The sequence below is a fragment of the Colobus angolensis genome, unplaced genomic scaffold (genome assembly GCF_000951035.1).
Source record: "Colobus angolensis palliatus isolate OR3802 unplaced genomic scaffold, Cang.pa_1.0 Scaffold124, whole genome shotgun sequence".
Classification (NCBI taxonomy): Eukaryota; Metazoa; Chordata; class Mammalia; order Primates; family Cercopithecidae; genus Colobus; species Colobus angolensis.
The window spans coordinates 4,349,696-4,357,845 of NW_012113586.1; positions in this window are offsets into that span (position 1 = coordinate 4,349,696).

Sequence of the window (8,150 nt, forward strand, 5' to 3'; positions counted from 1 at the left end):
CAGGGCCTTTGGACTGTAGTATGAATGAGGCAGGAAGTGATTGGAGGATTGCGAGCAGATGAGTAACATGACCTGAAAAACTGAAGGAAGGCCCAAATTCCAAATGAACGTGGGGGCAAAAGAATCCCTGGGATATCAGACACCATGTCAAGATGCATTAAGCTCTAAAGCAATTGGGGATATTTGTTTCAGTAAATGCTTAAAACAAAATTGTTGGCCCTTGGTGTGCAGCTGGCTGGAAGTTTCATCTGTTTATCTCCTGAAGGGTTGTTGGTTGTCTGTTGTGTGCTACACAGTGGGGATTCAATGAGATAAAAGACATAATCTCTACCTGTTCTACAGACGAGGATGTTGAGGTCTTGCCAAATTTAGTGAGTTATTGGCTAGTAAGTGGCAGAACTGGAATTCCAATCCTGGGTTGTCTGACTCTAGATGGGGGAACCAACACTTGCAATCCTGCAGGATATCCAGATGAGGAAAAGCATTTTGAGAAATGAAGAGACTTGCCCAAGATCGCCACACTCTAAAGAGCAGAGCTGGATTTTAAAGGGATGCCTATAGACTGTCTGTCATGGTGCCATAAGTTGAAATCCCTGGAAGGCAGCTTGGTGATAAAGATGCGTAGCAGAATGTTTAGTAGGGAGCGCCCTCAACAGCAACCTGTGAAGGCAGAGGAAGGAAGCAGGGCTGAGCTGAGGAAATAACTGAGCTCTGATGCAAGCCCAACGCAGGCCTCGGCCAATCCTGAGGAAGCTCTACAGCTAAGAACAGGCCTTCAGAGTTGTCCTGAGTTGGGGTGAGGGGCCTGGGCCTTTACACACCCACGTTAATCAATCTTTGGGTCTCGCTGCCCCTAGAAGGGAAGTAATTTTGGCTGAGGCAGTTTTCTTCAGTGAAGTCATCCTCCAAGAAGAATGACACTGATATCACACTGGGAAATAAGCCTTTCATTCCATCCAGAGGGACCTGAGTAGCACATCACAGAGTCTATACATTCTCTCCACCTCCTCACATAGACTCTCATAGACTCATGTCCCTGGCCTTTTTCGGGTTACAAAAATATCATAGACCCACTTATCATATTTGACCTTTTAAAACAATTTCTTTAAGGAGGTCTGCTTTAAGGAGTGGGTGAAAAAAAATCTCTTTAGGCTATGTTTACCATCATATTTTATATTTTATGTAAAAAAGACATTAAGAAATGGTTTTTAGTTTTCATTTTATTCCCACCCCACATTTAGCCAGTCTATTTCTCTCCTTTCTGTCTTCACTCTTTGGAGGTGGTGGGCAGTGGAGAAAGTTGTACTCAGGTATTCTAATAGAAGAGCTTCCTTTGTACAATTAGGGGGAAAAGATAGAAATGTTGCCTTTAAAGCTACTGATAGCCTGTAGAGTATCAGCCTGAGGAACTTTATTAACTACATGATTCTATCTGAGCAAAGTGAGGGGTACTCACCCTTGGGGGTCACCTCGTTTTGTTGGAACTGCTTGTGAAGCATCAGGTGGTGGCGTTTCATAGGAACCACCTGCAGTGCACAGGAAGGCCAGACTGGAGCTGTACATGTGAGCATCCTTGGAGTGTGGATAGTACTGGAAACCACGGGAGTAGCTAAAATTGCTAGGCTGAGTGAGTAGAGTCTGAAAAGAAGAGAGCCCAGGACCAAGCCCTTACAGGAGGATGATAAGATTTAGGGGAGGGCAGAGAAGGAATCAAAAGAGACTCAGAGGGAGCTGAAGGAGAAGCAGGGAGTGGTGTCACAAGGACCGAGAAAACAGGGATGCAAGGAGGAGGGGTTGACTGCTGAATGCTTCTAAGAAGTTGTATAAAATTAGGAGCAAGAAGTAGCACTTGATTTTGCATATAAGGTGGGAAGAGTTTATGTTTGAATGAAGTTTCTAGCTGGCTTGAAGTTTTGTTTGAATGAAATTTTCTGTGTACTCGGCAGTATAGCAGATTAGGCACTCTGGATGACCTCCCAACCGAAAGAGCTAAAATGCTGTTAAATATATGGACTCTAAAACCTTTACAAATATGTCTCTGAGGTAGAAGGAAAAATATCAGGAAGAAAGAAATCCACGGACTCCAAAAATGAAATAAAACTAAGAACCCTAGATGAGCAGAGAGCAAAACTAGGTTTTGCCCTGATGGGTTTGCTGATCCTAGAAATCTGGAACATTTCATGGTCAGCAGTACTAGTCTAGGGAACAGATGAGAATGTCTATGACCTGCAAAGGGTAGGGAATCGACTAAGATACCCCTGCCTAAATTTGGCCCAAATGCCCATGCCTTCAGAATAAGGGTGAATGAGGAATAAACCTGCCATAAAGAACGCATCTTGCTTACCTTGACCTTAGCACTGGAAAGAGGGGGGATACATTCCCTAAGGATTTTTAACCACAAGATAGTCTCAAATGTTTTCTATCTGGATTTACCTACCTATTGGCCTCAAAAACCACAAACATCAAGTTTAATTTAAATGGTCTCGAGTTGGTATGCTCTTGGGTAAGTAGCAGAATTAAAAGCAAATCCTTTTAGATACCTCAACTTCAAACCAAATGTCAAACAAATTCCTACTGATAAAGTTTTAAGGAAAATAAACAGAATTTTCAGATATGGATTGTAGAACAATTATGTATATTATATTTAAACAAAAGAGAATCTTACAAACATAAGCAGGAACATGAGACCTTAAAGAACAAATTGGCAGGTTTAAGAAATAACCAAACAGACTTCCTAAAAATGAGAACCAAAACATTAGAAATTTAACATTCAGTGGACAGATTAAACAATAGATTAGATGCAGCTGAAGAGAGAATTAGTCAATTGGAAGCTATATCCAAAGAAAGTATTGGGAATGCAGATCTGAGAGATAAAAAAAAAGATGCCAGTTCTAAAAAAAGAAGGTAAAAGAGAGGGTAGAATGATAAAATGTGTTATACATGTAAATTGAGTTTCCTTCTACAATGGAATACTGAGAGAATGGGGAAGAGACAATCTTTAAAGTTAAGGGCTGGAAATACAGAATTACTGGAAATAGTTCCCCAGATTCAGGAGGCCTAATAAATCCAAAGAAAAAGAGAAAGAGATACAGAGACAGAGAGAGAAAGAGTATTAAAAGAGCCTAGATAGAATAACGCAGGTACTCTACAAAGAAACAACAAATAGTCTAATGACTAACTTGTAAAAAGCAATAATAGAAGACAGTGAAAAAAAAATTGTAATATGCTGAAAAAATTTGTTTTTCAACATAAAATTGAAATTACCTTTCAAGAATAAAGGTGAATAAGAACAGTTTCAAACAAATAAAAATTGTTTACTCTTATATACTCTCACTATAGAAAATGCTAGAGCATCTACTCCAGGCAGAAGGAAAATGATCCCTAATAGAAAATCCAAGATGCAAGAAAGAATAGCGAGTAAACATAGTGGCTAATATGTGCATAAAATAAGAAATATAAAATAATGTAATAAAAATATCTATTTTATTTATGTGTATGTGTGTAGGGGTGTGGCAAATAGGCTAGAATCAAAATCCAGATGACAACAGCAGACAATGTGGTAGGGAGAGTGATAGCAGCCAAAGTCTTCAAGTCCTTGTCATAAAGGAAAATGAAGGTATTGATTAGTTTTAGACTTTAATCTACACAATTTAATCTGTATGTGTAAACAGTCTTGGTAACCATTAAAAGGACAGAGGTAGAGTATGGAATTTCCAAGCCAATAAGAAGAAAAACAAATTTAAAAAGAAGAAACAAACCTCTTAATATTAAAAAGGTGAAAAGTGGGGGGCAGAGGATTTATGAAATAGGTCAAATAGAAAGTAAATAATAAGAGAATAAAAATGAATCCATATGTATTGTCAATTAGAATAAATATAAAAGGACTAAACATAGAGTCAAAAGACCTCAACCATCAGATGGAATTGTTAAAAAATCAGCCATTTATAAAGAATGCGGTTATCAACAACATAAATATACAAACAGAAAGTTAAAGGACGGAAAAATATGTACCAGGAAGCTACCAGCCAAAATAAAGTGATATTATTGTATTAATAACTGACAAAAATCAATATTTAGGCAAAATGTTTACAAGAGCTTAAAAGGTCACTTTATAGCGAAAAAGCTTCAACTTTATAAAAATTCTAAACCATATATCCCTAATAATATAATCTCAATGTACATTAAACACAAGTTTGACAAAACTGTAAACAAAAATTGAAAAGTCCATTATCATAATGAGACATTTTAAAACAACTCTCTCAGTAAATGTTAGGAAATACAGTCCCCCAAAAAATCTATAAAATATAGAAAATTTGAGCACTGCATGATCTAACTGACATGTATTAGACATTACATCTAAACTTGTATATCTTCTTTGTATGTACATAGAGCAATGAAGTGCTAAGCTAAAAAGCTGGCCTCAATTAATATCAAGGGATTGGGGTCATTCAGATCACTTTTTGTTATTACAATGCAATTTAATGAGAAATCAATAACAGAAATATAACTAGGAAACCCAACAGGTTTGGAAACTATTTTCTTAAAATCAGTGTAGAAACTAGAAAATAAGTAGAACTTAAGACAATAAAAAATACATTATATAAAACCTGTGGAATCGCACTAAAAGGGCATTTAAAAATTTCTATACTTAGAAGAGAAGGGTAAGAATTTCTCTTTTTAAATTTTATTTAATTATTTATGTATTTTGTTAATACAGAGATGAGGTCACACTATGTTGCCTAGGCTGGTCTCCAACTCCTGAGTCAAGTGATCCTCCCACCTCAGCCTCCCAAAGTGTTGGGATTACAGGCATGAGAGGGTAATTACAGGTGGGTGAATCGCAAGCTCAGGAGTTCAAGACCAGCCTGACCAACACGGTGAACCCTCATCTCACTAAAAATACAAAAACTAGCCAGTCTTGGTGGCGTGCACCTGTAATCCCAGCTACTCAGGAGGCTGAGGCAGGAGAATTGCTTGAACCCGGGAGGCAGAGATTGCAGTGAGCCAAGATCACGCCACTGCACTCCAGCCTGGGTGACAGAGTGAGACTCTGCCTCCCCACCCCCCAGAAAAGATTAATACTAAAGTATCTCCTGGCAAATAAAACTGAAGGTCCAGCCGGTTCTTTACAAGCGTTATACCAAACTTTCCAGCAAAGAGATTACCCCAATATTATTGGAATAGAATAGGAGAAATAAGGAACAGTTATATCTCCTAAAAGCCATAGCTATAAAATTCTAGAGAACAATATAGGAGCACTCCCGTGACCTGAAAAGAGAGAAGGATTCCTTAAACAAGGTGCAAAATGTGCTCCGTTATAATGGAGAAAGTAGCTGAAAATCCACCCATATTAAAATGGAGAATTTAGATTGGTGTAATCACTTTGGAAATATTTTGACAATATTTAATAAATTTAAACATTTATGTATTCTGCAAACCTACATTTTATTCTTAGGTGTATACCCTTAAAAGACTTGTGTGCATCTGAAGATGTATAAGAATGAGCATAAAAACATCATTCTAATCACAAAAACTAGAAACAATGCAAATGTCCAATTACAGTAACAATAATATATAAAGTGTAGCAGCAGATTCCCACAGTGGAATATTATTTATCAGTGAAAAGGAATAAACGACTGCTACATGAAGACACATGGGAGTCTCAAAAGCATAAAAAACAATCTCAAAAGATTGTTTCTCTGTGGCCATGAGAAACAATCACAGAAGACTTTATATAGTATGATTTCCTGTATGTAAAGCCTTTAGATAAATGAAACAGTCAAAACTAAAAACACAATTTGGGATGCATGCAGATCATATTTTGTTGATGCTAAGACATGTCTCTTTTTTCGACATTTCAAACACTTTTCAAAATTGAGATTCATTTTGTAACCAAAATTTTGTAACCAAACCATTCATTTTGTAAGTCTCTTTCTTAGAGTTGAAATAATAATGCATCTTACAATGCTGGGAGCTTAAGTTCAATGAAATATGGTAGGAAGTAGAACTATAAAGAAAAGCATGAGAATGATTAACATAAAATTTGGGACACCTATGATTACGTATGTCTGGGAGGGAGGAGGCTACGGGAAGGAAGGGGAAGCAAGGAGAATTCTATATACTGACAATGTGCTATTTTTCAACGAGGTACGGCATATTGGTGTTATTATTATTATTATTATTATTACTATTTTGAGGCAGGGTCTCACTCTATTGCCCAGGCTGGAGTGGCACAATCTCGGCTCACTGCAACCTCTGCCTCCCAGGTTCAAGCTATTCTCCCACCTCAGCCTCCCCGAATAGCTGGGACTACAGGAGTGCACCACCACGCTCGGCTAATTTTTTGTATTTTTGGTAGAGATGGGGCTTTGCCATGTTGAACAGGCTGGTCTCACACTCCTGGCCTCATGCCCCCCCCCCCCCCACCTCAGCCTCCCAGAGTGCTGGGATTACAAATGTGAGCCACCGCGCTCAGCCTGCTTTGTTATTATTCTTTAAATAGGTTAGTTTCTCACATGTATAAATATATTTCACAGTTTTTTAAAAAAAGAGTGAATGAGGCGAGTAGGTGGAGACACACATATAGTAACTCAGGAAGCTGGACAGTAAAGGGGAGAAGAGAGTGAGGCAGCCATTGCGGGAGGATGTGGAGGAAACTACAGGAAATAAATGGAAAGACTGAAGAGCTGGGAGGCATCCAAGCTGTCACATGTGGAGAAATTGGCCCTTCAGGGAGGTACCTTCTATATTTTAGCAAGAGGGACAAAAGGGAGAATGGGCTTACAGAATTTGCAGTGAAATTTTCTCATCTTTCCCCTGTGATGGTTTATATTTTCTTTACAAAGAATTTATCTATGGGCTGGTATAGTTCCCAGGAATGGCAGAGATGGGCAAATGGTATGAGGTGGTAGACATCTGAAAGGAAAACGTGTGTTCAGCAGTTATCCCATGCCAGGTACTCAACTAAGAGCCTTTTGCATCCATCATTCCATTCGTTGCTCTCATTAACACTATGAGGTATATAGTCTTTCATGATGTCTGTAACAGTTTCCTAGGGCCATAGGAAAATAACAAAATCCCACAGACTCAGTGACTTAAATAACAGAAATGTATTTTCTGCCAGTACTGGAGGCTTGTGATCCAAGAGCAGGTGTGGGCAGGTTGGTTTCTCCTGAGGCCTTTCTCCTTAGTCTGTGGGTGGCTGCCCTCTGCGCGTGCACATCCCTGGCATTTCCCTGTGTGCTAAATCTCCTCTCCTTTAAGGACACCCATCAGACTGAATCAGCTAAAGTCCTCATTTTAACTTAATCACCTCTTCAAATACAGTCACATTCTGAGGTGCTGGGGGTTGGAGCTTGAACTTATGAATTGCGGGGGACACAATTCTGGCCATCACAATGCCCATTTTGGAGAGAAGGATCTAGAGACACAGAAAGGTCAAACAGCTTGCAGCTCCTCAGCATCAGAACTGGGATGCAGACGCAGGCAGGTCAACTGCGGTGACTGAACACCAACCATTCCTCCACACATCTAGTTTTGGGCCTGGAAGAGTGAAGACGGATGGAAAGGTCTTTTGAAGAATTAAAAAAAAAAAATAGAACAGAATAAAGAAATAATATTCTCAGGATTTTCTGAGTTGTGCAATCTGTCCCAGGAAACAGAATGGAGCTGAATGCCCCAGGAGCCAGGATGGACGGTCCTCTCATAGGCTCCCTTTTAAAATCTGGGCTTTAAGGAGAAAGATGTAAATCTCGGTTAAAAGGGCAGGAAAGGTCAACAACTTAGCATGAGCTGAAATCCACTGATCCCTGCTCTGGAGGGACCAGGTGTTAAGTTATGGACTGAGAAGGGTGACACCTGCTGGGCACCGAGGACAAGAATAGGTGGGACCTGGCTCCTGTCATATGTGGTCCCTTGCTGCCCTCTTCTGGCAAGAATTGGGAATACGCAGGAAGCTGCAGGTAGCCCCACTTCCTCCAAAACCCACAAATCTCCTGGGAAAGACGGAAAGAATCTACTGGAATCAAAGTGTGACGCACGTCAGTTCCTCCCTCTCCACACACATACACACATATTGAACCAATGTTATAGTCAATTTTCACTTTTTAGCATTCTGTGAGTGTGTAGCCGTTTTAAAAGTTGCTTAAGAT